A 25,844-nucleotide genomic window follows, 5' to 3' on the forward strand; every position below is an offset into this window, starting at 1 on the left:
CTTTAGAAGAACTTTTGAAATGTCATAGTGCAAAATTGGGGTCTGAGTGATCAGTTGGGGTCTGAATGCTCAGACCCCAACTGATCACAGGAAAACAGTAGAAGACCTCGCTTAGATCATTCTTTCCCAGCTCCGTGTCATGTGACCTCGACGTAAAGAGAGAGGAAAAAAGAAAGAGGGAAATTGCGCCCCTAGTGAAGAACGTTTAAAAATTGAGTTTACACGTATTCAAGGTTAAACTCACCGGAGGGCGTTGCGCTCAGGGCACACCACCTAAAAAGTGTGGTATGGTAACCATATGAATGTGGACGAATTTTGGCGCTGGAACTCTGGATATTAAGAAAATCAGGAACACATCCGTATTCCTTTCAGAGGCTTTATTGTGAATACATAAGCTACGCGTTTCTGGTCCAAACCGGACCCTTCGTCAGGCAAGGTATATACATCCTAGAGGTCTTGGAAGAGCTGGACCCTAGTTTTCCCTATGATGGCACTGCAGGATAAATAATCAAAATTACTAGTTAGGTTTCTCCATAGGAAAAGATCGGAGCACACAAAGAAGGTCTTTTCAAAAAACGTGTAGTGTTTATTCCATCCTCATACAATCAGTGCGACGTTTCCGCGGTATCACGCTACCTTTCTCAAGCATAACAAGTGAGTTACATCAAGGTGTTTAAATAGTGCCTTTTACATTACATCATAAAATATTCAATAAGGTGCAACTTAAATAAGAGGATCAATATAGATCCATAAAAAGTGTAGTGCATTATTAAAAACAGTGATTAATTGATTCTAAATTAAATATTAATATCGCAATGGGGCAGACACTCAGCACTGTACAAACACGCTGTTGTATAAACAGATAGCCACGCAAACGTGGGTAAAGAAACATTGCACAGGCGCAAGGAAAAAGGCCCGTGCCAGTGTGAGGAGGAAGTTGGATTGTCTAGGCCAATCAGAAGCAGGCTTCCTGGTAGTCATAGTAATGACTGATGTATTCCAAGCGCGCACGCACTGTTTATCTTTATCCTCCATCCTCTCCATCTTTGTAGCGGGCAGCAGATGAATATTTCAGGACTCCATAGAGGAATTAGTTTATTTTTCACATCAGCATCTCCAATAGTCCATCTAAGGTAAGTATCCTTACTCCGGCCATCCTGGTAGCCTCCAAGGTCCCCAGTCAGCCAAAGTACACACGGTCAGGACAGATCCTATGACAGCACCGCCGTCCCGTCCATATAAAGGAACCCACCAATAGGACTCCCAATCCAGGGGAGAATTTGCTGGTATTTCATTGTGCATCCATGTAGTTAAACTGCCGTATAAGAGAGTATTTGGATCAGACATAATAGCAAAGAAAATTGAAAAATAAATAAAAAATGAAAAAAAGTGACAATCCGACTTGATCCTGATATTAAGCCATGAACATTCAGTAAAAAAATTATTTGGCATGTTGGTCAGTTGTGTGTTGATCCAAATGTAAAAATATATTATCTAAAAAATAAAATAAATTAAAAGAGTTACAACCATACATCTAGAAAAATTGTCAATGCATATCTCAGAATTATGTATAGCCACAAACTCCCTATATTATAAGCAGATCCCTACCTAGGTGGACACCTACTCTCCCCCACAGGCCACAATGCCATAGAGGAGCCTCATCTCTTAAACATTTTGGGGTATGTTTTAAATTCAATGTTCAAACCTTTAGGTTTTAAAGTATCCAACATGCGTATCCATTTTAATTCCAATTTTTTTTTGTAACAAATTCCTATCACTACCCTGTTTTAATGGGGCACTTGGTCCACAATCGTCACCCTCAAGTCTTTTTCACCATGTTTCTGTTCTAAAAAATGTTTTGATTATGGTAAGTCTGCCCGTATGAATGCTGTATCGGTGCTGGTTAAGGCGTGTTCTAAGATCATGCGTTGTCTAGCCCACATACAGCAAATCGCAAGGGTAGCTCAGGAATACTAATGTAGTCAGAACTACAGGTAAAATAATGTTTTATCGGGTAGATTTTTTTAGCAGTGGGATGTGTAAATTTATAGCTCTTCTGTATATACCTACAGCTTACACAAGAGCAACAAGGGAAACAGCCTTTCTTGCTAACCGTTAGAAATATGTGTTGTTTTCGGTTTTATTGACACATCGGTTTTAACAATTTGATCTCTTAAATTAGGTCCTCTACGGCAGGGGCGAACTGACCGGCCGGTCCATTTGGTCGTGGTCCGAGGGCCCGGCCTGGTAAAGGGCCCCCTGCAGCTGCTGAGGATTCAGGACACTTGTCCCGGATTCCCAGTCAGACAAGCGCTACTTTCAGATGATGTATTTATCTATATAAATATCGCAGGGATGAAGGTACCTGATTGTTGTCTCTGCCCCCAGCACAGGAAGAGGACTGGAGAGCAGCCGCTTCATGTGAGGGTGAGTGATGTCCCTGTGTCCTGCCTCTCTCCCCCCTGAATATAACCTTGGGCTGGGTGTAAAGTAGCAGCCCAGTGGGGTCACTTTCCCTCCTTCAGTGTCCACAGGTCACATTAACAGAACAATTTTTGGGAAAAATCGTGGCAAAAATGGCGCGGTTTTACCGTGATTTTTCAAAATCACAGTAAAACTGCGCCATTGTTGCCTCAAATTTTAACAAAATTGTTCTGTTAATGTGACCTGTTGGTGACACTGGAGGAGGGAAAGTGACACCACTGGGGCAACAACATGTGAACACAGTGCTTATTTATTTATCATTAACCTCTTAAGGGTACATTGACATGTACAGGATCTGCTGCATATTTTGTGCAGCTGACTTTGCAACCCATGTGCTTCAATAGGTAGCAAAATCAGCAGCAGAAAATATACAGAAGATCCTGTACGTGTGAACATACCCTAAGTGCTTTTCCATATGGACCGTATTTTACGGTGCGGATCCGCCGACAATGAGCCCTACAGTGCTGCCTCCATCTGTGTCTGCTCATAGCGGCAATCCACCGCTCCGAGCAGGCACGCTTCGAGGTGCATGTCCGCCGAGCGCATGCCCAGTATACTCGCACACATCGCAGCCGCTCCTCCTGTTCCCTGAGCTAGGCCAAGAGCAGCTGCAATGTGTGCGAGTATACTGCGCATGGGCACGGTGAACATGCACATCAAAGCGTGTCTGTTCGTATCGGTGGATTGCCGCTATGAGCAAACATGGATGGAGGCAGCACTGTAGGGTCCATTGTTGGCGGATCCACACCGTAAAATACGCTGCGGATCCATCCATGTAAATGAGCTTCAAGGACACAAGGCATACATGTACGCACAGTGCCTGCTCCCACTCCCTCGGCTAATGCCAGATATCACCAATCAGGCTGATGTCCGAAGAGGGGTGGGGCAGAGGTGGGGCCAGGGGCCGACTGTGGGCCCTTGCTTTATTTGGTGCGGGGGCCCTGAGTGTATTCAGTCCGCACCCCGCTCTACAGTACGAGAATAATGGAGGAAGACTAAAGGACTGAATTTGAGGGTAACCATCCTTAATCATATACCAATATTTTCGTATCATCTGTGCTATTTTGCACGAGTTCTCATTATAAGTGGTTACCATTGGTAACCCCTCCACCTTAGTCAGATCCCTAGTCCTCACACAATCTTCAGGTAATATCCTATCCAAATGTCTATTAACTAATTTCATCGGGTACCCCCATTGTCTAAGTTGTTTAGTCAATTTACACAATACACGATCCAGTTTTTCATCAATATCAGTTATTTGTTTTGCTCGTAGCATTGGACTGAATGGAAGAGATTCCACCACGGTTGGTGTGTGACAACTGTCATACCGTAAGATTGTATTACTATCTGTAGGTTTTGTGAAAAGATCAGTTGTCAATCTGCGGTCCATGATGGAAACCAACACATCCAAGAATTGCACTGTACAGTCTGAAAAGGTAAGAGTATATTGGATATCCTGGTCAACTGTATTGAGAAAATTATGGAAACTGTGTAGCTCCTCCTCCCCTCCTGTCCAAGATATGTCTGCAGAAGGTAAAGCATGGCCAGGGTCCCAATGTTGGAACTATGGCCCTGCATCAACATATGCTTTGCCACCATAAAGTGGCCTGGAAGAACCGTGGCTCCGATGTAGTGGTCCAGCCTCCTGCATCACCCAGTGGCACGCCGATCCCTCTTTCAGCCAGCCAAGGCTCCACCACCTCAGCCAAAGATAGCTGTGTGTCAAACCCTCCTTCTGTCGCTCCAGATGCTCCTCCTACTTTTAGTCAGCCATTCCGCCAACAATCGATCGGCGAAGCCATGTCCAAGAGACAACAGTGTGCGCCCAGTCATCCACTGGTGCAGAAGCTGAATGTGCTCCTGTCCAAGATGCTGGTGCTGCATTCCCTCTCTTTTCAAGTGGTGGACTCTGCACCTTTCAGAGAACTGATGGCTTGTGCTGAGCCGAGGTGGCGAGTGCCAAGCCGTCATTTCTTTGCGAAGAAGGCAATACCAGCCCTGCACAATTTTGTGGAAGAGAAGGTAGTCCTGTCCTTGAGCCTGTCATTGTCTATCAAAGTACACGGCAGCGCTGATGTCTGGAGCTGTAACTATGGTCAAGGACAATACATGTCCTTTACGGCTCACTGGGTGAATGTGGTTCCTGCACAGTCACAACACCAACTTGGACAGGTCACACCGCTTCCTCCCCCACCGTGTCCTCAGCCTCCACTGCCCAGACATGTCTCAGTGGCCCTTCAGCATACCATGAGTGCAGGGCATGGCAGTGTCACAATGTTCTTCACATGGTTTGCCTTGGCGAACGGAGTCACACAGGGGAGGATCTGCTAAAAGTCATTCGTAAAGAAATCGGAGCATGGCTTACTCCATGAAAACTGGAAATGGGAACCATGGTGACTGACAACAGGAAGAAAATCTTGCAGGCTCTGCAACTGGGAAGGCTGAGCCATGCGCCTTGCATGGCACACGTGTTCAATCTGGTTGTGAAGCAGTTCCTGAAGTGTTCCCCCCATTTGCAAGACATCCTAACAGTGGGAAGGAAACTTTGCATGCACTTCTGCCACTTGTACATCACAAAGCACACCCTTCTTGAGCTGCAGCTTCAGAACGGTATCCCCCAACATAGTCTCATTTGTGATGTTGCCACACATTGGAATTCCACCCTCCATATGTTTGTAGGGTACGAACAGAGAAAAGCCATCACTGATTTCTGGATGATCCAAGCAGATAGGGGTACTCCCCTGTGTAACTTCAATGTGACCCAGCAGCAGCTCATACGTGACACCTGCCGTTTGCTCAGGCCCTTTGAGGAAGCCACATTATTAGGAAGTCCTCAGGATTACGGGATGAACGACGTCATTCCACTGCTTCATTTCTTACAACACGTGTTGGAAACAATGGTTGTTCAGGGCACTGGAGACATGTCGACTACATCTCACGGCCACATGAGCGCTGTGGGGGATGAACTGTAGGAGGAGGAGGGGAAGGGGCACAGTGGAGCACAGTTTAGGTTTCTCCAAATGGGTGGTTTTTCTGTTAATCTGACAGGAGAGGAGGAGCAGGAGCAGCCAGAGGAGCTACAGGGTTATGAGGAACACAAGACAGATGACCAAGACACACTGTGACAGTATGCAGTGGAGATGGAGACAGGGAGTCCCTCCGAGTCACTTGCACAAATGGCACGATGCATGCTCACTTGCTTGCGTAGTGACAGCCGAACTGTCACCATTCGGCAGCGTGATGACTTCTGAATCTCCACCTTATTGGACCCTTGAAACCGCACCAAAATAGGGGCCTTTTTTACACCCACTGAGAGGGAGGACAAAGTGACCTACTACAGAGGCATCCTATGTAGTCAGTTGGCCGGTGCCTATCGGCACCATCGTCCATCCTCTCACAGGTATGAATCGGGGGGGGCCCCCTGCGCTCACCTTCCACTGCCATGTCTGCTGGGGAGGGGTGGGGTGGCAGGAGCAATACCAGCTCCATAAGCAGCAGCCTGAGTCTACAATCGCTGATGAGTAGCTTTCTTCATCTGCATAGTAAAGCAACTCATCAGCAGCAGGTAGACCTGGAGCAGAACCTGAACCAGCAGGTGGTGGCTTACCTTGACATGCCCATGCCAACACACATTGAAGATCCGCTGGACTTCTGGGCAGCCAAACTTGATTTGTTGCCGCAACTAGCAGAGTTTGCCCTGGAAAAGCTGTCCTGCCCGGCCAGTAGTGTGCCATCAGAGTGGGTATTTAGTGCAGCGGGGGGCCATTGTCACCCCAAGGGGAACTCGTCTGTCCACAAAAAATGTGGAGAGACTGACCTTTATTAAGATGAATCAGGCATGGATCAGCCGTGTTTTCCAACCAACAATGCCTGATGCATGAGAGTAGATTGACAATGGTGCCACACCAACACTTGACAAATATGGATAGACCCAAACTGATTTAAGGCGCCGCTCTCCAGTTACAAACATTGCTCCGCATCAGACCTTTTTTCACCCACCTTCGGACCAGGTACTATTATTGCCACCCACCGCACCACTCTGTCACCGGGTCACTTTCAGGACTCCTGATGCTGGTGTGTCATTCAGCCACTATATGGTCTCCTCATGCTTCCGCCACCTCCAGGCTGTGCCATTCATCCAATATATAGTTTATTGATGCTTCAGCCAGCTCCAGTCTATGTCATTCCGCAACTTCATGGTTTAGTGATGCTGCTCGGTTTAGGACATTACCTACATATGTTTATGGTAGCAAGGTATCTTCAATGGAAATTTCAAAATTCATCTTTTATTCTTAGAGATTGTGAGGCCCTATTGTCTCCTTATCTGCCGCCAACTCCAGGCTGTGCCATTCAGCCACTATATGGTCTCTTCATGCTTCAGCAACCTTCAGGCTGTGCCATTCAGACACTATATTGTCTCCTCATGCTTCAGCCAAATCCAGGCTGTGCCATTCAGACAGTATATTGTCTCCCCATGCTGACACAAACTCCAGGCAGTCATTCAGCCACTATATGTTCTCCTCATACTGATGCCACCTCCAGGATGTCTCACTCCACTATATGGTCTCTTCTCATGCTTCAGCCAACTCCAGGCTGTGCCATTCAGCCACTATATGGTCTCCTCATACTGATGTCACCTCCAGGCTCTGTCATTGTGCAGCCATGTGACATGTGACTCCTTGTTAGATTTGGTCCTTTGTACCCACATGCCGGGGCCCGGGACACCAAAACTTGGGAGTTAAAATTTTAATTTCAAAAATTTCAATTTCAAAATCTTAAATTTCTATTTAAAAATCTTAAATTTCAATGGCCTCCTCATTCTTCTGCCAACTCCAGGCTGTACCATTCAGACACTATATGGTCTCCTCATGCTTTAACCACCTCCAGGCTATATCATTCAGCCACTATATGGTCTCCATATATTGACTATGTATTGTAGGAAACATGTGGGTATCCTTGAGTTACTCTATCAGCATTAGGGCCATGTTGATACCAGTAATAAAAGGAATATTGCCAAGGACTAGCAGAAAAAGGGAACTGTGGATACTGACCATCGGCTGTTGGAATTGACTATCCCAGGTGGTAGATTTACCATTTTGAAGTTCCTCAGTTCCAGTAGGCTTTATGTCGTTCATTCTTTGTTGTGGTTCTTCATTTGCAGAATTAGGTTGCATCATGTTGTAACGGAGCTGGATGGGGATCCTCTAGCCTGTGTGGCTGATGACTCGGACCATATCGGGGAGCAGAGTCTAAGGTGCCGCTGGTCTTTACCAGAGCCCACCGCAAGGCAGGATTGGCTTGATGCGGCAGACGAAACCCATGTCGCTACCCCCGATACGGCTCGACAACACAGGTAGCTGGGCAACGCGAGGTACCGAAGGATAAGGCAGTAGCATAGTCAAAAGTAGCAGAAGGTCAAGGCAGGCGGCAAAGGTGTGAAATCAAATACGTAGCAGGAAGGTCTGGATACATGGGTAAGGCAAACAGGCAATATGAAACGCTTAATCTTAGGCTAGGGGCACTGAAGTGTGGAAGGTGCAGGGACTTTATAATGTAGTGTAAGGTTCAACAACTAATTATGGGCGAACTGGCCCTTTATATTACAGAGCTCCGGCGCGTGCGCGCCCTAGGAGAAGGGGACGCGAGCGCCGGAGCTGACACACAAAGGAGGAGGCGGCAGCGGAGCGTGGTGAATGACGGGCTGGGATTTGCATGCGGGCAAGTGCTGCAATGCGAATCCCAGCCCCGTTGGAATACACAATACTCATATTGTCATCTAATGAAGAATCCTTTTCTTTAGAGAACGTGGCATTCTGACATTTTCTGATTATAAAGGAACTTTGGAATCTAGGACACAGGTAAAAATAAGTATTTTTAACCTCATAACGACAATTGACGTCCAATGGCCATTACCGGGTATGACGTGGGCTCCCAACTCGAGCCCGCGTCATACCAGCCGGCCCCCAGCTGATTCCTGTAGCTGGGGGCCGGCGTTAATAGCCGACATGCGGTGATCGCGGCGTCTAAAGGTGTCTGTATCTTGTCCCTAGTGGTCCAGTGGGGTGGATCGCCCCCCCCCCCCCCCCACAGCGCGATTGTGAGGGGGGGGGGGGCGATCCACTACTGAGGTAGCCTGAGGGCTTACCTCTCCTCCTGTGCTGTCTCCCGTGCACTGAATGATAAAGCCTAGCAGGGCCAGTCTTTATCAATCGAGCGCAGAGCAAACTGATCAATATGGTTCTATGGAACCATAATGATCTGTATGAGGAATCTAATGATTCCTCCTGAAAGTCCCCTAAGGGGACTAAAAGTGTAAAAAAGAAAGTTTAAAAAAAGTTTAAAAATACACACATTAACTCCTTCCTTATGAAAAGTTTCTCACCCCCCTTTTCCCAAATTCCATATAAAAAATATATAAACATAATAAAAATAAACATATGTGGTATCACCGCGTGCTTGAATGTCCGAACTATAAAAATATTTTGTAAATTAAACCGCACGGTCAATGGCGTATGCGCAAAAAAATTCCAAAGTCCAAAATAGAGTATTTTTGGTCACTTTTTATACCATAAAAAAGGAATAAAAAGTGATCAAAAAGTCTGATCAAGACAAAAATGATACCAATTAAAACTTCAGATCACGACGCAAAAAATTAGCCTTCATACCACCCCATATGCAGTTAAGTTATAGGGGTCAGAAGAGAACAATTTTAAATGTATTAATTTCCATGCATGTAGTTATGATTTTTTCAAGACGTAATACAAAATCAAACCTATATAAGTAGGGTATCATTTTAATTGTATGGACCTACAGAATAAAGCTAAAGTGTCATTTTTACCAAAAAATTTACTGCGTAAAAACGGAAGCCCCGAAAATATAGAAAAGGTTGTTTTTTCTTCAATTTTGTCGCACAATGATTTTTTTCCCTGTTTTGACGTAGATTTTTGGGTAAAAATGACTGATGTCATTACAAATTAGAATTGGTGGTGCAAAAAATAAGCCCTCATATGGATTTTAGGTGGAAAATTGAAGGTGTTATGATTTTTAAAAGGTGAGGAGGAAAAAATGAAAGTGCACAAACAGAAAAACACTTGGTCCTTAAGGGGTTAAGTGTACTGGAGCACATTTTTCTGCCCTCATAAGTGCATACCACATACCTACATCTAAGTAGTGTACTATTTTGTACCGGTTAATCTGTCAAGGGTCTATATACTGTGAAAGGACAGCCAATAGTATACACCCGCTGCTGTTCTACACAAATAGTGTTTTAATTTTTATATTGTTACTCCCCTCATATACGCATTAAGTATGTCAGGCAGAGTAGTGAAATTTAAATTTTGAAATCCTTAATTTAAATTTCTAAATCTTAAATTTAAATTTCTAAATCTTAAATTTCAATGGTCTCTTCATGCTTCTGCCAACTCCAGGCTGTGCCATTCAGACACTATATGGTCTTCTGATGCTTCAGCCAACTCCAGGCTGTGTCATTCAGCCAATATATGGTTTACTGATGCTGCTGGGCCCTAAATCTTCAATTTAAATTTCTAAATTTGTCTTTTAATCTTAGATTTTAATCTCCTCGTGATGCTGCCAACTCCAGGCTCTGCCATTCAGACACTATATGATCTGTTCATGCTTCAGCCACATCCAAGCTGTGTCATTAAGCCACTATATGGTCTGACCATGCTGCCAACACCTCCATGCTGTGTAATTTAGCCACTGTATGGTCTCCTTATGCTGCCAACAACTCCATGCTGTGTCATTCAGCCACTGTATGGTCTCCTCATACTGATGACACCTCCAGTCTCTATCATTGAGCCACTCTGTGGCAGTGATTCTAAAATCGATGCAGGTAATCTGAATGTCATTCTGAATAACAGTATTATTTCACTTCCCCAGCACACTCCATATGCGTGTCAGAACAAAGCAAAGTGTTCTACACCCTTATTGAGGCTCTCTGTATTCAAGAAATAGCTGTTTTTAATGTAGATTCGCCACAAATAAATTTGTATCGAACCAAATTTTTTTGAAAAATTCCGCAAATCTGCCGAATGAAATTTTTCCAAAGTTTGCAAATCTCTAATTGTCACCAAAAGGTTGTACACCACCACCTGAACAACTAGGTTGATGCATACCTAAGCTGTGCTCTTTCTTTTACAGACACCATGAGCCCAGATGCAAGGGACATATGGGTCACCAGATAAGATCATTGGTCTTCTGTCTTGTCCACCCTCCAGTGTAGCAGAGAGTGCTCAGCACAGCAGGTGGTGTTGTGACCCCTACGCGAACAAGATTATCTGCCAGCAACATTGAAAAGTTCACATTTATTAAAATGAATCACAGATGGATCAGTAAAGAATCCATTTGCCTGATGCCACTGAATAAAAAGTACTACCACCCCTGCTGTCCGCTGGCTACTACAACTATCACTCGTTCAACACTGCCTGTTGTCTACAACAATCGCTAGTCCACCACTGCCTGCTGTCTGCTAGCTACAACTATTACTAGTTCATCATTGCCTGTTGTCTGCTGGCTGCAACTATCACTAGTCTACCACTGCCTGCTCTCTGCTGGCTACTACAACTGTCAGTGCCTGCTGTCGGCTTAAGGCTAAGTTTCCACTTGCTTTTTTCTCTGGCAGTTTTTCGAAAACTGCCACTACAGTTTTTGAGCCAAAGCCAGAAGTGTATTCATAATTAATAGGACATATAAAGGAAAGACTTACACTTCTCCTCCCTTATGGATCCACTTCTGACTTTGGCTCAAAAACTGCAGTGGCAGTTTTCCAATAACTGCCAGAAAAAAAACAACAAGTGGAAACTTAGCCTAAAAGAGAATGAGGCACTTCCTCCACCTTGAAAAGACTCCACAGGGATGACAAGCCTTCTTTATCATAAGAACTGTAAATCTGTGGAACAGTCTACCTCAGGAACTGGTCACAGAAGACACAATCAAGATCTTAAAAACAGGCTTAGATACATTCTTAGAACAAAATAGCATTAGGGCATATGTAGAAATATAGTATCATACCCCTTTCCCTCCATCCACCCATACTTCTTCCTTTCATCCATTTCCTTCCCTTCTTGGTCTTTTAAATTAGTTAACAAATTGTATAAAACAAGAGGCAGTACTTTTAACAGTATAATTGCTGCTCTTTTTTATCCATTGTTTGCACAGACGCTTTTCCATAGACTATAATAGAACATATTAATAGATAGCAATATGTCTGCTTTTATACCTATTATATTGCAGTTTTATTATTTGCATTTTAAAATGTGTGAACTCAGCCTTAGAGTATGTATACCATGACTGTATCCATATATGTAGGAGGTTATTCCAGTTTTAGAAAAATAGACTCTGATGTCAGAAGTCATTTATATCAGCTGCAGATTGCACATGAGTGGTAAAAACACTATAAAGAGTTCATTTTAGACTCATCCCAATATATTATAAAAACTCTACTGTGATAATCTTGCTCATGTCTGAAGAGGACCATTTTGCTTCCATATAAAAACATGTTGAGATAACACTTTTCCATCTGTCTGTATGTGACTCAAGAGTAAAAATTGCATTCATTATTGAAATCAATTATAAATGTGCACAATCTGAAAGCCGAGGTAACAATTCTGTGTAGCTCAAGAAACCTTTCTGTGGTCACATTAGATTTATTGGATATTTATAGTTTTCGATCCAATGTAGATAAAGACAACAGAGGACCCCCAGGCATGTATGTAGGCTTCTTGTTTTCCAATAGCTCTTTACAAAGTACCAATCAACTACTGTGACCAATAAAAAACGTTAGCTCAGTCCATTACATGCAGTCATGCAAGAGGCAGTCTGATATTTATTATGTTTTCCCCTTATATAGTGCAGCTTAGGTTACTGTAAGAAAATAATGTAGAAGTTTGTGTGTATGCCTTGTGCTTACCTGTTGTAGCTTATGTGGCAGGCATGTATGAAAGTCATACTGATTGCAATTTCATCACTGAAATTATGTTGTAATGCTGCCTATATTTCTTGTGAATCCTCTGGCTTTGCAGAGAGAGGGGATAGAGTCTCATAAAGGCACATCCACTATCAATGGGTGATGAATTGGAGATTTGGTTACAACTTAGTCGCTGCAAGCTGAACCCTTTTGAAGGTGAACGTGACAGACCAAACTTTTCAAAAGTTCAGCTCTAGTTGACAGCCATGCACTGCACAATGTTGTTCACTGTGTAGATGACAGGAGTCCTTGCTCCCTACGTAGGCTCTATGTTGCCGATGCTAGGGTGGCATGGAAACTACATACTGAGCAGGAGCCACACACCGTATGACTTCTGCTAAGTGAATACCAGCTTAAGACACATTTACTTGTAAAAACAGGAGCCAGGAGATACTCCCCCACTCTTGTATGTACACAGGCCAGGACTGGCGTTTTTATTGCACCATCTTCTTTGCCTTTACTAATCACTATATACAGAGGAAAATCCTCTATTGACCCCTAAAGGGTCACTCGAGACCACAGAAGAAGACCCCAGGAGGTGGGGAGTGTGCATGCATGCACTGATAGATATGTGCGCTATGGCATCTGCCCATAGAAGGAGGGACCTGAGGAAGGAGGGAGCCCCTCCGAAACGCGTAATCCACTCCTGTTTGTTACTTTTTATGAGTATTAATAAAAAGTACTACTATTCTACACCCGACTGCTATGTCATCACGCCAGTTAGCACTAGAGTGCCAAAGTCGGATCTTCACTGGAAGGTAAAGGAAACCCCTGTCAGAATTCCCACCTCCCACATCTGTATTCCTGCATTCTTCACCATCCTCGAAAGGACCGACGGCCAGCTGCTCCCGACACACCAGCAACCAGGGACCTACCCAAAACAATCATCAGTGTTGTGCCTGTAAATTAGCGCAACCTGCATAGGTGAACAGGTCCTTTACTTTTATACTCCCCACAAATACAGTGGATAACCGGCACTATAAAGCACCATCTCTATCTTGTTTTTTTCCCCCTATATCTCCTATCTGCCCATAGATGACATCATTGTAATAAGAAGGAAAAGGGAATGTGACAAATTCTAAGTTCCGTTCTCTGGACTCAATAACCTAATTATGTTATTATTGCTTATGTGATACAACACTTTTTAAATCAACTGGTGCCAGAAAGTACTTCTTAGGGGCTGTATACTACAGAGGAAATGCTTTTCTCTTTGGTTTTCTCTTCTGTCATGACCACAGTGCTCTCTGCTGGACAGATCCTACAATGGACAGCAGAGGTCAGCAGAGAGCACTGTGGTCGTGACAGAAGAGAAATGCAAAAAGAAAAGAATTTCCTCTGTAGTATACAGCCCCTAAAAATTACTGAAAGGATTAAGATTTTTTAATAGAACTTACAAATCTGTTTAACTTTCTGGCACCAGTTGATTTAACCCCTTAAGGACCGGAGGTTTTTCCGTTTTTGCATTTTCGTTTTTTGCTCCTTGCCTTTAAAAAATCATAACTCTTTCAAATTTACACGTAAAAATCCATATGATGGCTTATTTTTTGCGACACCAATTCTACTTTGTAATGACGTCAGTCATTTTGCCCAAAAATCTATGGTGAAGCGGGAAAAAAAATCATTGTGCGACAAAATTGAAAAAAAAAACGCTGTTTTGTAACTTTTGGGGGCTTCCGTTTCTACGTAGTACATTTTTCGGTAAAAATGACACCTGATATGTATTCTGTAGGTCCATACGATTAAAATGATACCCTACTTATATAGCTTTGATTTTGTCGGACTTCTGGAAAAAATCACAACTACATGCAGGAAAATTAATACGTTTAAAATTGTCATCTTCTGACCCCTATAACTTTTTTATTTTTCCGTGTATGGGGCGGTATGAGGGCTCATTTTTTGCGCCGTGATCTGAAGTTTTTAACGGTACCATTTTTGCATTGATAGGACTTATTGATCACTTTTTATTCATTTTTAAATGATATAAAAAGTGACCAAAAATGCACTATTTTGGACTTTGGAATTTTTTTGCGCGCACGCCATTGACCGAGCGGTTTAATTAATGATATATTTTTATAATTCGGACATTTCCGCACGCGGTGATACCACATATGTTTATTTTTATTTTTATTTACACTGTGTTTTTTTTTTTATTGGAAAAGGGGGGTGATTCAAACTTTTAATAGGGGAGGAGTTAAATGACCTTTATTCACTTTTTTTTTCCACTTTTTTTTTGCAGTGTTATAGGTCCCATAGGGACCTATAACACTGCACACACTGATCTTCTATGTTGATCACTGGTTTCTCATAAGAAACCAGTGATCAACGATTCTGCCGGATGACTGCTCATGCCTGGATCTCAGGCACTGAGCAGTCATTCGGCGATCGGACAGCGAGGAGGCAGGAAGGGGCCCTCCCGCTGTCCTGTCAGCTGTTCGGGATGCCGCGATTAGCCGCGGCTATCCCGAACAGCCCGACTGAGCTAGCCGGGAACTTTCACTTTCACTTTTAGCCGCGCGGCTCAGCTTTGAGCGCGCGGCTAAAGGGTTAATAGCGCGCGGCGCCGCGATCGGCGCTGCGCGCTATTAGAGGCGGGTCCCGGCTTCACTATGACGCCGGGCCCGCCATGATATGACGCGGGGTTACTGTGTAACCCCGCGTTATATCAGAAGAGCAGGACCAAGGACGTACCGGTACGTCCTTGGTCTTTAAGGGGTTAAAAAAAAAGTTTTCCACGGGAGTACCCCTTTAATTATAATTGAGGATTAGGGCTGGTTGTTCACCTGTTCCCTAGGAAAAGTTAGATAAATATTCACATTGTTTTACAGATTTCTTAAAGAGGTTCATAAAGAGGCTCTCTGCTTTGGACCATCCCTACTTGTTAAACCAGTGGTTCTCAACCTGGGGTACAAGTACCTCCAGGGGTGCTTAGCAGTTCTCCAGGGGGAACTTGAAAATAAAATCAGAAATCGCAGCCACAGCCACTGGTTACTGGTCTGAACCGCTTTGAAGGAAATGGTAGACTGACGTCACTGCACCGAGCAGCAGAGCAGGAGGACAGCAAAGGGAAAGCGCGGGAACTGGGCTGCTGTGGGCAGTAACTACCATCAGCTTTGTTGCTCCACTGCCCCCACAGATCGGGGACCTACTGCTATGAGCCATAACAATAGGTCCCCAGACCAGAGGAGCAGTGGAGCACCAAAGCGGGAGAGTGTGGTGGCCTACAACTATATATGGGGGCAGTTTTGGTGCCTCCAGCTATATTTGCGGGCACAGAGGGGGCCTAACAACTTCATGGGGATGCAAAGTGGGAACTATTACTGTGTGTGACAATAAACATGGAGGTTTGTAAATAGGTGGATATTGTACTGAAGAAAGGAGCCTAAAATGTTTGTTTGGCTGGTTCTGTGGAGAAGTATTGTGTGGGAGAAATCTTAATGGCGGTCTAGGCCAAATAGTAAAGAAAAGAAAAGTAAACATCTCCGGTTAGAGAAGATGTCACCTGTAGTGCTGCTCGCGAATATTCGCAATTCAAATTTTATTCGCGAATATCGCATATTCGCTAATTCACAAATATTCGCGAATATAATTCTCTTTTTTTCACAGTACACATCACAGTGATCATCCCTCTCTGCTTCCAGCTTGTGTGGTCTAAAGAAGGCTCTAATACTACTGTGTGAGACCGACGGGCGAATATTCGCATATGCGAATATTCGCGAATATTGATCCCTCCCTTCTGCTGCTTCTATCAAGTAACACTCGTCTACTTGCAATAAAGTTAATAAATTTTCACATATGCGAATTTTCGCATATGCGAATTTACGCATATGCGAAAAAAAACACGAATATTATGAATATGCAAATTTAGTGAAGATATGACGAATATTCGTCCATATATTTGCGAAATATCGCAAATTCGAATATGGCCTATGCCGCTCAACACTAGTCACCTGTAAATCAGGAGACTTGGGCGGTAGGGAGAGGAACAGGGAGCCTGTTATAGAGGAAAGTAAAGCATATGAATTATTCTATAATCATTACAAAATGTTGCTAATATGGGGAGACAATTTTTTGGGAATGGGCTGTCAAGGGGGTACTCAGGCAAAAAAGGTTGTGAACCACTGTGTTAAACAGATCCTTTGGCATAGATCAGCTGTAAACTTTTGGAAAAACTGTAAATAAATATTCAATTTACACTAGCAGGCATAGTACAGCTGATCAGACTCTGCCCTAGGCAGAGTCTGATCCGCTTTTGTAGCAAGGGCAATGGAGGCCATTGTCTGACCTCCAGTTGCCATGGCTACCTTCAGCACCTCACAATCGCTTTTCAGGGCACTAATGAAGAGCAGAGGGAGCCCCCTCAGTGACCCTATAGATGCTGCTGTCAAATTGACCATTATTTGTCGGCACTGACTAACCAATCATGGCTCACCGTGGGAAATATGAGATCCCAGTGTCGATTGGTCCCGACCAGTTATGGCTTCTGGCGGGGAATATGAGCTAATGGGATGTGGGCACAAGCTCCAGGGTGATTGTTGATGTCAGCACCAATCCCTCTTATCTTCTGGGCCAACAGAGTCCGGATTGGCCTAGAAGCGCCATGATTCGCTGATTAGAATTTACCAGCAAGTCACATTGATTGGGGTGCGGGGCTAGCTACAAGGGGTCTGTCTATGACAGCTGATGTCACCTTTAGCTCCGAGACGATAGGGCTTATTCTAATGTAGGAAGTACCCATTAATTAGGACAAGCAGTCTCGCTATCTCTCATCATGTTTATCATGCTCTCCAAACGCAGTAAACCAGGTCTGGGCTGGCATAGATTTTCAGTGTTTTAGAGCGGGTTGTGCGACATTCGCATTTGATTAACTTGTTACCATTGCAAAACAAAATCTGAAATTGACTTTTGAAACATTTGCTGGTATCTGTATACTGTGAAAAGTTGCAAAAAAAAGTGCTTAGGCACAAGTGTAACATTGCATGCCCTAAATTTCTAAACTAGAAATCTATCCATGTCATGTGATTCCTAAGCTAGTTAATGTCCTTAATATTTGTCACTCTCCATAGCAAATAGTGCAGGTAATGAATGTCGCTCCGGGACTGATTACCGGCGACCCGCCCTGTAGTCGTCGGTAATCAGTCCCGGAGCGAATACGCTCCAGGGACTGATTACAAATGGGGTGCCGCGTGCATGATCCCGGGGGTCCCCAGCGGCGGGACTCCCATGATCAGGCATCTTATCCTCTATCCTTTGGATAGGGAATAAGATGTTTAAGCACCGGAGAACCCCTTTAATGAATGATTACTATGGGGAATATTCTCTTAGGACAGCAGACTACGTAGTCACATCTTCCTTTCTTGATACTGTCCCTTTAACGATGTTCTGGTCTATTTTGTATTTTACACTTCGGGTTAAGAATGAGTTGTCAGAGATCTAAGTTGTTGCTTTAGCAGCTTTTTCTATGATATCAATCTGTTCCATAATTATGTATCATTTGTTTTAGAATTCTTCTTCATTTCGTTTTCACATAAGTAGGACAGAAGCTGTCATGGTTTCCATGATGTAAAATAATGCTCTTGATAAATTGTATTTCTGACTAAATTTCACAGGCCTCCTTCAGGCCAAGTGTGTAGTTAGAGGAAGTATGTTAGGAGTCAGATTCAGTTTGGGAATATATGAATAAATGTGGGGTCAGTATTAGTCTAAGGCCATTTACATTTTTTTTTTTTTTTTATCTCAAAGCTAGCTCAAGGACCTAAGGATAAAGTTTGTTACAGTCCCCTGCCTTAATAATAATAATCATCATCATCATCATAACAATAATAACAATACTCACAATAAGTATTATTATTAATATTGTAGAAGAGGACCATTTATAAAACTGATGTCTTCTTTTATTCCAGGAGAGGCCTTTAACCCCGTATATTTATGTCCGTGGCCGGCTCCCGCGATATAATCACATGACCGTGCGTCATATCGGGTCGGTCCCGGCATGTATCTGAAGCCAGGACTCGGGGCTAATAGCGTGCGGCAGCTATCACGGTGCCGCGTGCTATTAACCCTTCAAACGCGGCTTTCAAAGTTGAACGCCGCATCTAAAACTAAAGTAAAACCTTCCCGGCTGATCAATGGCGCTGATCGGGACCACCGCAGTGAAAATGCAGTGTCCCGATCAGCTAGGTCACTCACCTTCCTCCGGCGCATCAGATTGGCGATTGACTAAACAAAACTACCCTTGGGGTAGTAAGAGGCCAATTACCAACAATACACTAAACCCCAGGGCCTAAGCCCGGGGTATGAAACCCCTATTGCTTACCCCTAAAATATAACTTTTATTAAATACTAATAAAATGTCCCAAAAAATTATTTAAAACTGATACCAGGTGTATCTAGTGCTTATATCATCAAGATTAAGAGCATAGTCTCCACTATTTCTCCAAAAGTAGCTCTGCAGTGGCTATTTATATAGAGGGTAACACACTAGTACCACTTAAAAGCAAACACTATTGCCGCCTCTACATGTTTCGCGGCCTCCGCGGCTTTCTCAAGAGGCAATGGTGACAATGGCAGCTGCCAAAATGGCGGAGGGGGTATTTATAGACCACCCTCCCCTTGTCATCAATATGTGCCCAGGTTTGCTCTCCAATAGAGTTCTCTTTTATATTTCTTATTATCCAGATTACCAATAGAACCTCTCCCACAATTAAAACCATCTGGGTGAGTGACCTACTCACCAATCACGGTCGGGAGACTTCTTGACCAGGAGCCTGTCATGTCCGCGTCATGCCCCGTCATCTAGCGGCGCCCGTGTTTACTCGCTACATCATCACGCTGCGCCGTGCATCTCATGTGCCGGTTTTTGCAACCTTAATCTCTGCCGGCGCTGTCAGGTCTATTGCGCATGCGCTGGGAGCCTGTGCATGCGTTCGTAGAAAAATTCAGCCTTCTAAACTCTTGCAATACCCTATATATAGGAAAAACTTAAGTAGAACAGAGCACGAGCACGTTTGTTTTTTCTGATGATTTGAGTTTGTACACAGAGCACATCTTATTTTTCGGACGATATATAGATGATGTCCTCATATTGTGGGATGGGTCACCTGAGCTCTTTCAGGAATTTACTACCATGCTGAATGACAACGATATAGGCATGTCTTTCACTTCGGAGATTGGAGGGAGAAGTATTAACTTCTTGGATCTGACAATCTATATTGATGACCAGACATTTACCGTAAGCCCACTTCCACCAATTCCCTCCTGCACTGGGATAGCTGGTACCCGGGGTCTCTTAAAAAGAGTATCCCGGATGGCCAGTATCTCAGGGCAAGGCGGAATTGCTCCGAGGAGAGTAGCTTCCAGAAGGAAAGCTTGAACCTATTCAATAGGTTCAGACAGAGGGGTTATCCCTGTAAACATTGTAAGCAAGCCTACCATAGAGCTTGCCAGTCAGAAATAAATAATTTACTAACTGTATCTAGGCCAGTTGACTCATCCAAAAAAGTTAGGTGTATTGGCACCCACGATGGTCATACTGACCAAGTGATGTCCATTCTCAGGCGTCATTGGCATTTACTAGCTAGAGACACTGATCTCTTACCCCTTATAGGTACCACCCTGAGTGTAACCTTCTGCAGGGGACATAGCCTCAAGGATCAGTTGGTGCATAACCACCTTAAGAACACAGAAGGAGGGAGCACCTGGCTAAAAAACAAGACAGTGGGAACATATCCCTGCGGACATTGTAGTTTCTGTCGGCACATACACAAAACCAAAGAAATCGTGAATCCGGTTGATAATCATATATACCAAATACGACAGTTTATTAACTGCGGATCACACAATGTCATATATGTTGCCCAGTGCACCTGCCCTAAAATGTACATGGGAAAAACGGCTCAAGAATTGCGGAGAAGAATCTCACAACATCTGAGCAACATTAGAACGGCCAAGGATACGCCATTGGTGAGACATATGCTGGCCATTGGTGAGACATAATGGGAGATTGGAGGAGCTCAGGTTTGCTTGGTTTTGTCAATTACAACAAGGACAGAGGAAAGGAAACATTGATACTCGCCTACTACAAGAGGAGGCGAGATGGATCTGGCGACTGCATAGTCAATCACCATTGGGCTTGAATAAAGGCTTCTCCTTTGCAGCTTTTTTATAATATGCCTTCATCTTGATTTTTGATGATTTAGATAATTCTTCCCAATTTTATTTTGTCCACTATTCTGCAGTGGCTACAATGGGACTCCAGGTTACCCATATATTTTTGTCACCCATATACATCTTTTGCTTGTTGGCTGGACACATCTGTGACCAGTAATGAGTCAAGTGATATATCATCAGTCTTTGACAATATAGATAGCATATGATGGATGTTGATACCGCCATCTGTTATGTGATAATGAATTTGCTGAGCTGTAAAGTGTGGACTGTGGTTGTTGGTATAATAATATCCTAAATAACCCATATATGCACACTATTATGCTTTTTCATTTGATGTATCTATCATTTTAGTCAATATCCATTGTTATACCTTTCTAATCCATACTCATGCCAGTATATATGAGGGAGGATGGTCTATAAATACCCCCTCCACCATTTCCGCAGCTGCCATTGCCACCATTGCCTCTTGAGAAAGCCACAGAGGCGGCGAAACATGTAGAGGCGGCAATAATGTTTGTTTTTAAGTGGTACCCTCTATATAAATAGCCACTGCAGGGCTACTTTTGTAGAAATAGTGGAGATTTATTTTAGGGCTAAGCAATAGGGGTTTCATACCCCAGGCTTAGGCCCTGGGGTTTAGTAGATTGGCGATTGATTGCTCCAAGCCTGAGATTCAGGCTTGAGCAATCGACCGCCGATAACACTGATCAATGCAAAGCTATGACTTTGCAGTGAACAGTGCTGGCAATCAGTGTATCCAATGTTTTAGCCCCCTATGGGGGCTATAACATTGCAATAAAAAAAGTGTAAAAATAAAGTTCATAAATGTGATTTAACCCTTTCCCTAATAAAAGTCCAAATCATCCCCCTTTTCCCATAAAAAAAACCCATGTAAATAAAAATAAATATAAACATATGTGGTGTCGCCGAAAAAAATATCATTGATTAAACCGCAGGGTCAATGGCGTATGTGCAAAAAAATTCCAAAGTCCAAAATAGCGTATTTTTGATCACTTTTTATATAATGAAAAAATGAATAAAAAGCGATCAAAAAGTCTGATTAATACAAAAATGGTACTGATAAAAACTTCAGATCACGCGCAAAAAATGAGCCTTCATACCGCTCCATACGCAGAAAAATAAAAAAGGTATAGGGGTCAGAAAATGACAATTTTAAACGTATACATTTTCCTGCATGTAGTTTTGATTTTTTCCACAAGTACGACAAAATCAAACCTATATAAGTAGGGTATCATTTTAATCGTATGGACCTACAGAATTAGGATAAGCGGTCATTTTTACCGAAAAATGTACTGCGTAGAAACGGAAGCTCACAAAAGTTACAAAATGCCGTTTTTCTTCAATTTCGTCACACAACGATTTTTTTCTCCGTTTCGTCGTAGATTTTTGGGTAAAATGACTGATTTCACTGCAAAGTAGAATTGGTGGTGCAAAAAATAAGCCTCATATGGATTTTTAGATGCAAAATTGAAAGGGTTATGATTTTTCAAATTTGAGGAGGAAAAAATAAAAGTGCAAAAACTGAAAAACCCGTGGTCCTTAAAGGGTTAAGGTGGGTTTTCTTTGGGTTCTTCCATTGATCAAACAAACCCACAAATGACATGGCAACCACAGCAGCCTCACACCATATAGGACCACTCTTCTAGCCACATTTCTGCTTGGAAGTGAACAAGCATATAAATATCCATCTAATATTCTAAGATTGACTCATTCAATTGCCCAAGAGATCATTCTCACGCATCACTGGGGGATATGCAAGAATATAAAAGGTATGCAAAACAGCTCTCACAGCATTTTTTTTCCCAAATGACTTTCTCTTAAAGTCATTGTTTCACTCCAACTAGGAGTCTTGGAAACTGACTGGGAATGTATGCCAAGCCAGATTTCTCTCCAGAATGAAAGAAAACCCATTTTACTGGAGGGATGAACAGAAATTGACAGGAGATTCTTCCACTGTAGATATTAACAGCCATTGCATTGTATGTAGTGTAGTCCCCTAGATTAAAGCCTGGAGACACCCCTTCCCCCGAACCTCCACGCCTTCTCTTCAGATGCACCGGCTCCCTCGTCATCATGTAGGATAAGCTCTCATACAAAGTTGCAGATATCACCCTGGCCGAATAGCTGAGAATGAGATGCCCGGGCTTATGAAAATGAGGGAGATGTATGGCGAGACCAAGCCGCTGAAGGGAGCGAGGATCGCGGGGTGTCTGCACATGACCCGCCATCCTGATTAAGACCCTGACGGCGCTTGGAGTTGAGGTGCAGCGGTCCAGCTGTAACATCTTTTCCATTCAGGACCACGCTGCCGCCGCCATTGCCTAAACCGGTGTGCCAGTCTATGCTTGGAAAGGAGAGACAGATGGAGAATACCTCTAGTGCATTGAGCAGACCCTGTTCTTTCCTGATGGAAACCCCTGAACATGATCCTGAACGACAGAGGAGACCTCACCAACCTGGTCCACACCAAACACTCCGAGTTACTGAAAGGCATTAAAGGAATTTCTAAAGAGACGACCACTGGGGTTCACAACCTGTACAAGATGAAGAATGAGGGGACTCTGAAGATTCCAGCCATCAATGTCAATGACTCTGTAACCAAGAGTAAGTTTGATAACCTGTATGGCCGCCGAGAGTCGCTGATCGAGGGCATCAAGAGCGCTACCGACGCGATGATCGCAGGGAAAGTCGCAGTTGTTGCTGCATACGGAGACATTGGGAAAGGCTGCACTCAGGCGCTGAGAGCCTTCAGTGCCATAGTCATCATCACAGAGATCGACCGAATCAATGCCCTGCAGGTGGCCATGGAAGGTTATGAATTGACCATGATGGATGAAGCCTGCAAAGAGGGGAACATATTTGTCACCACAACAGGATGTGCAGACATAGTGGAGGGGAGACACTTTGAGCAGATGAAAGATAATTCCATTGTCTGTAAAATCGGACACTTTGATGTAGAACTTGATGTAAAATGGCTGAATGATAACGTAATGAAGAAAGTGAACATCAAACCTCAGGTGGACCAATACCTCTTGAAAAATGGCCACCACGTTATTCTTCTAGCAGAGGGCTGCCTGGTGAACCTGACAAAACTTACAGACAAGCAGGCAAAGTACCTGGGTCTGAAAAAAGGAAGGACCCTTCAAGCCTGACCATTACAGATACTGAGATCCGCGTCAGTAACCCAAAGAACTTCAGCACCCAACCCCCGTATCCGTATCTGACATCTGGGCCGATGCTAATCCAGCAGTGTGACCCCCCCGGAGCGCCCGCCTAATCTCCTCCTCTATGCCTCGGGGGCATTGGGGGTGTGATCGGGGGCATCCACCAAACAGACGAGGCTTTACTGCTATGAAGATCCAAAGTCAATGGTGAAAGATTCCCGTCTTGTAATGTTTTCAATTTTTTTTCCATTATGCAAGTTGTATAAAAGAGACTTTTAGTTTCTAAAAAAAATAAAATAAATAAAAACCTGGAGACCACATTAGGCTACAAGGTTCTTTACCATAGAAAAGGGACCATACCAAAATAAAATGAAATGGTAAAATGGTATTGCTGTCCATAGTAAGCAGCCACCTTTCATTTTTTAGATCCAAAAAGTGTTCTGTCAAATGAGTATTTATTTGTTTTGGACATTAAAGGTCACAATACAGGAATATGGGTGCACTACTGTGGTAGATGTATACAATGACATTGGCTATCCCTCAACACTGATGTTAAAATTGAGACATTCGCCAGTGTATCCTTATATGAAGGACACACCAGAGCCCGCACACCAACGCCAAGGTTTCTCAATATGGTGCGAGACCTACGCTAATCCTACCTGTGCTTGATAAGCAAAACAGGGGCCAGTGGGCAATTACGGCAGCATTTGGTCGACTCACAACTTCCTCCCAGATACCCTCCAGCGTGACTGAGCACACATGCAATGGGAGGAGGGAGGCAAGCTGCAAGCCCCACCTGAGTTGGCTAATATGGGTGCCTGGCCTCACAGGTGCTACCTTAATGCTGCCTTGAAGATATTCAAGGCGCATTAATTTTGGAGTTTACACACCTCCAAGTATAAAATGTAAACAAACAACAAAAAACGTGGTCTAAAATGGCTGGAGGTGCTCAACCCCAAATGCGGTTGTGCATTTATACTGGGGGAGCAGATCCTGCCCTTGTAGTCCGTTACTAGGGGCGATCCCCAGCATAAAAATGCATACAATGGAGGATGCCTGCAGCGGACTACAAGTGCCACAATAGAATCCTACACCAGATAAACGGTGTGGATGTGTAACAATTAGAATACAATACAGGAATATGGGTGCACTACTGTGGTAGATGTATAATTAGATGGACATTAAAGGTCAACTTTATTGATCAACCCTGGGAACCCCTCTAGGACCAAATTTGCCATGTGCATCTCCTTTCAATATTACAGTTCTGTGTAGAGGTTATATGTGTACTGCAAGATGTTTAACTACTGTGCCAACTCTTTTGGTGTATAACATGGTAGAACTAGAGTCATATGAGTCTTCTATGCTTTACACTTCTCCAACATTAACAATAATACCTAGACAAATAACACTACCACCTCATGACTAGTGATGAGCGGCATATGCCGTATTCGAATTCGCGATATTTCGCGAATATGAGGACGAATATTCGTCCCATATTCATGAAATTCGAATATTCATTATATTCGTGACGTTTTTTTGAATTGCAAAATTTCGCTATTGCGAATGCGAAATTAATAGCGAAATTTCGCTCGTCTGCGCATGCGCGCTATAACATCATGCGAGGGACGTTGCTAGGGATGTTGCTAAGCTCTGACAACTGTGCTTGCAGAACTCTCATTGGCTCACAGGCATAAGTAGAGCGGAATTTCCACGAATATTAGCCTTGCGAATATTCGTATTGCGAATATTCGCAAGCATAAACCTTTCGCCTCACAGTCTCATCCCTGGGTCTTTAATGAAATTATACAAGCATTGCATTTATCAGTCAAAGGAGATCCCTACAAGGTGCTCAGTTTTTAAAACAGTTTGAAAAAAAGATGAATATTTGCAATAGCAAATTTTTATCGCGAAATTCATAATATTCGCGAATTTGCGAATATGCAATATTCACAACGAATATTGGAATTGTGAATATTCGTGAGAAACACTAATCATGACCATATATTACCACCACATAATAACAA

General features: G+C 43.4%; 1 long non-coding RNA gene and 1 pseudogene across 1 annotated transcript in view; one reads left to right on the forward strand and one right to left on the reverse strand.

Moving 5' to 3' along the window:
* Nucleotides 1–245: 245 nt before the first annotated feature.
* Nucleotides 246–25,844, reverse strand: part of LOC130358882 (uncharacterized) — a 55,277-nt gene continuing 29,678 nt past the window's right edge. The window contains exon 3 of the long non-coding RNA XR_008889673.1: nucleotides 246–1,494. This is a non-coding gene — a long non-coding RNA (uncharacterized LOC130358882). The remainder of the gene's footprint in view (nucleotides 1,495–25,844) is intronic.
* LOC130358880 (adenosylhomocysteinase B-like) lies at nucleotides 22,730–23,824 on the forward strand (annotated as a pseudogene).

This window comes from Hyla sarda, chromosome 2 (assembly GCF_029499605.1).
Source record: "Hyla sarda isolate aHylSar1 chromosome 2, aHylSar1.hap1, whole genome shotgun sequence".
In the NCBI taxonomy this organism is placed as follows: Eukaryota; Metazoa; Chordata; class Amphibia; order Anura; family Hylidae; genus Hyla; species Hyla sarda.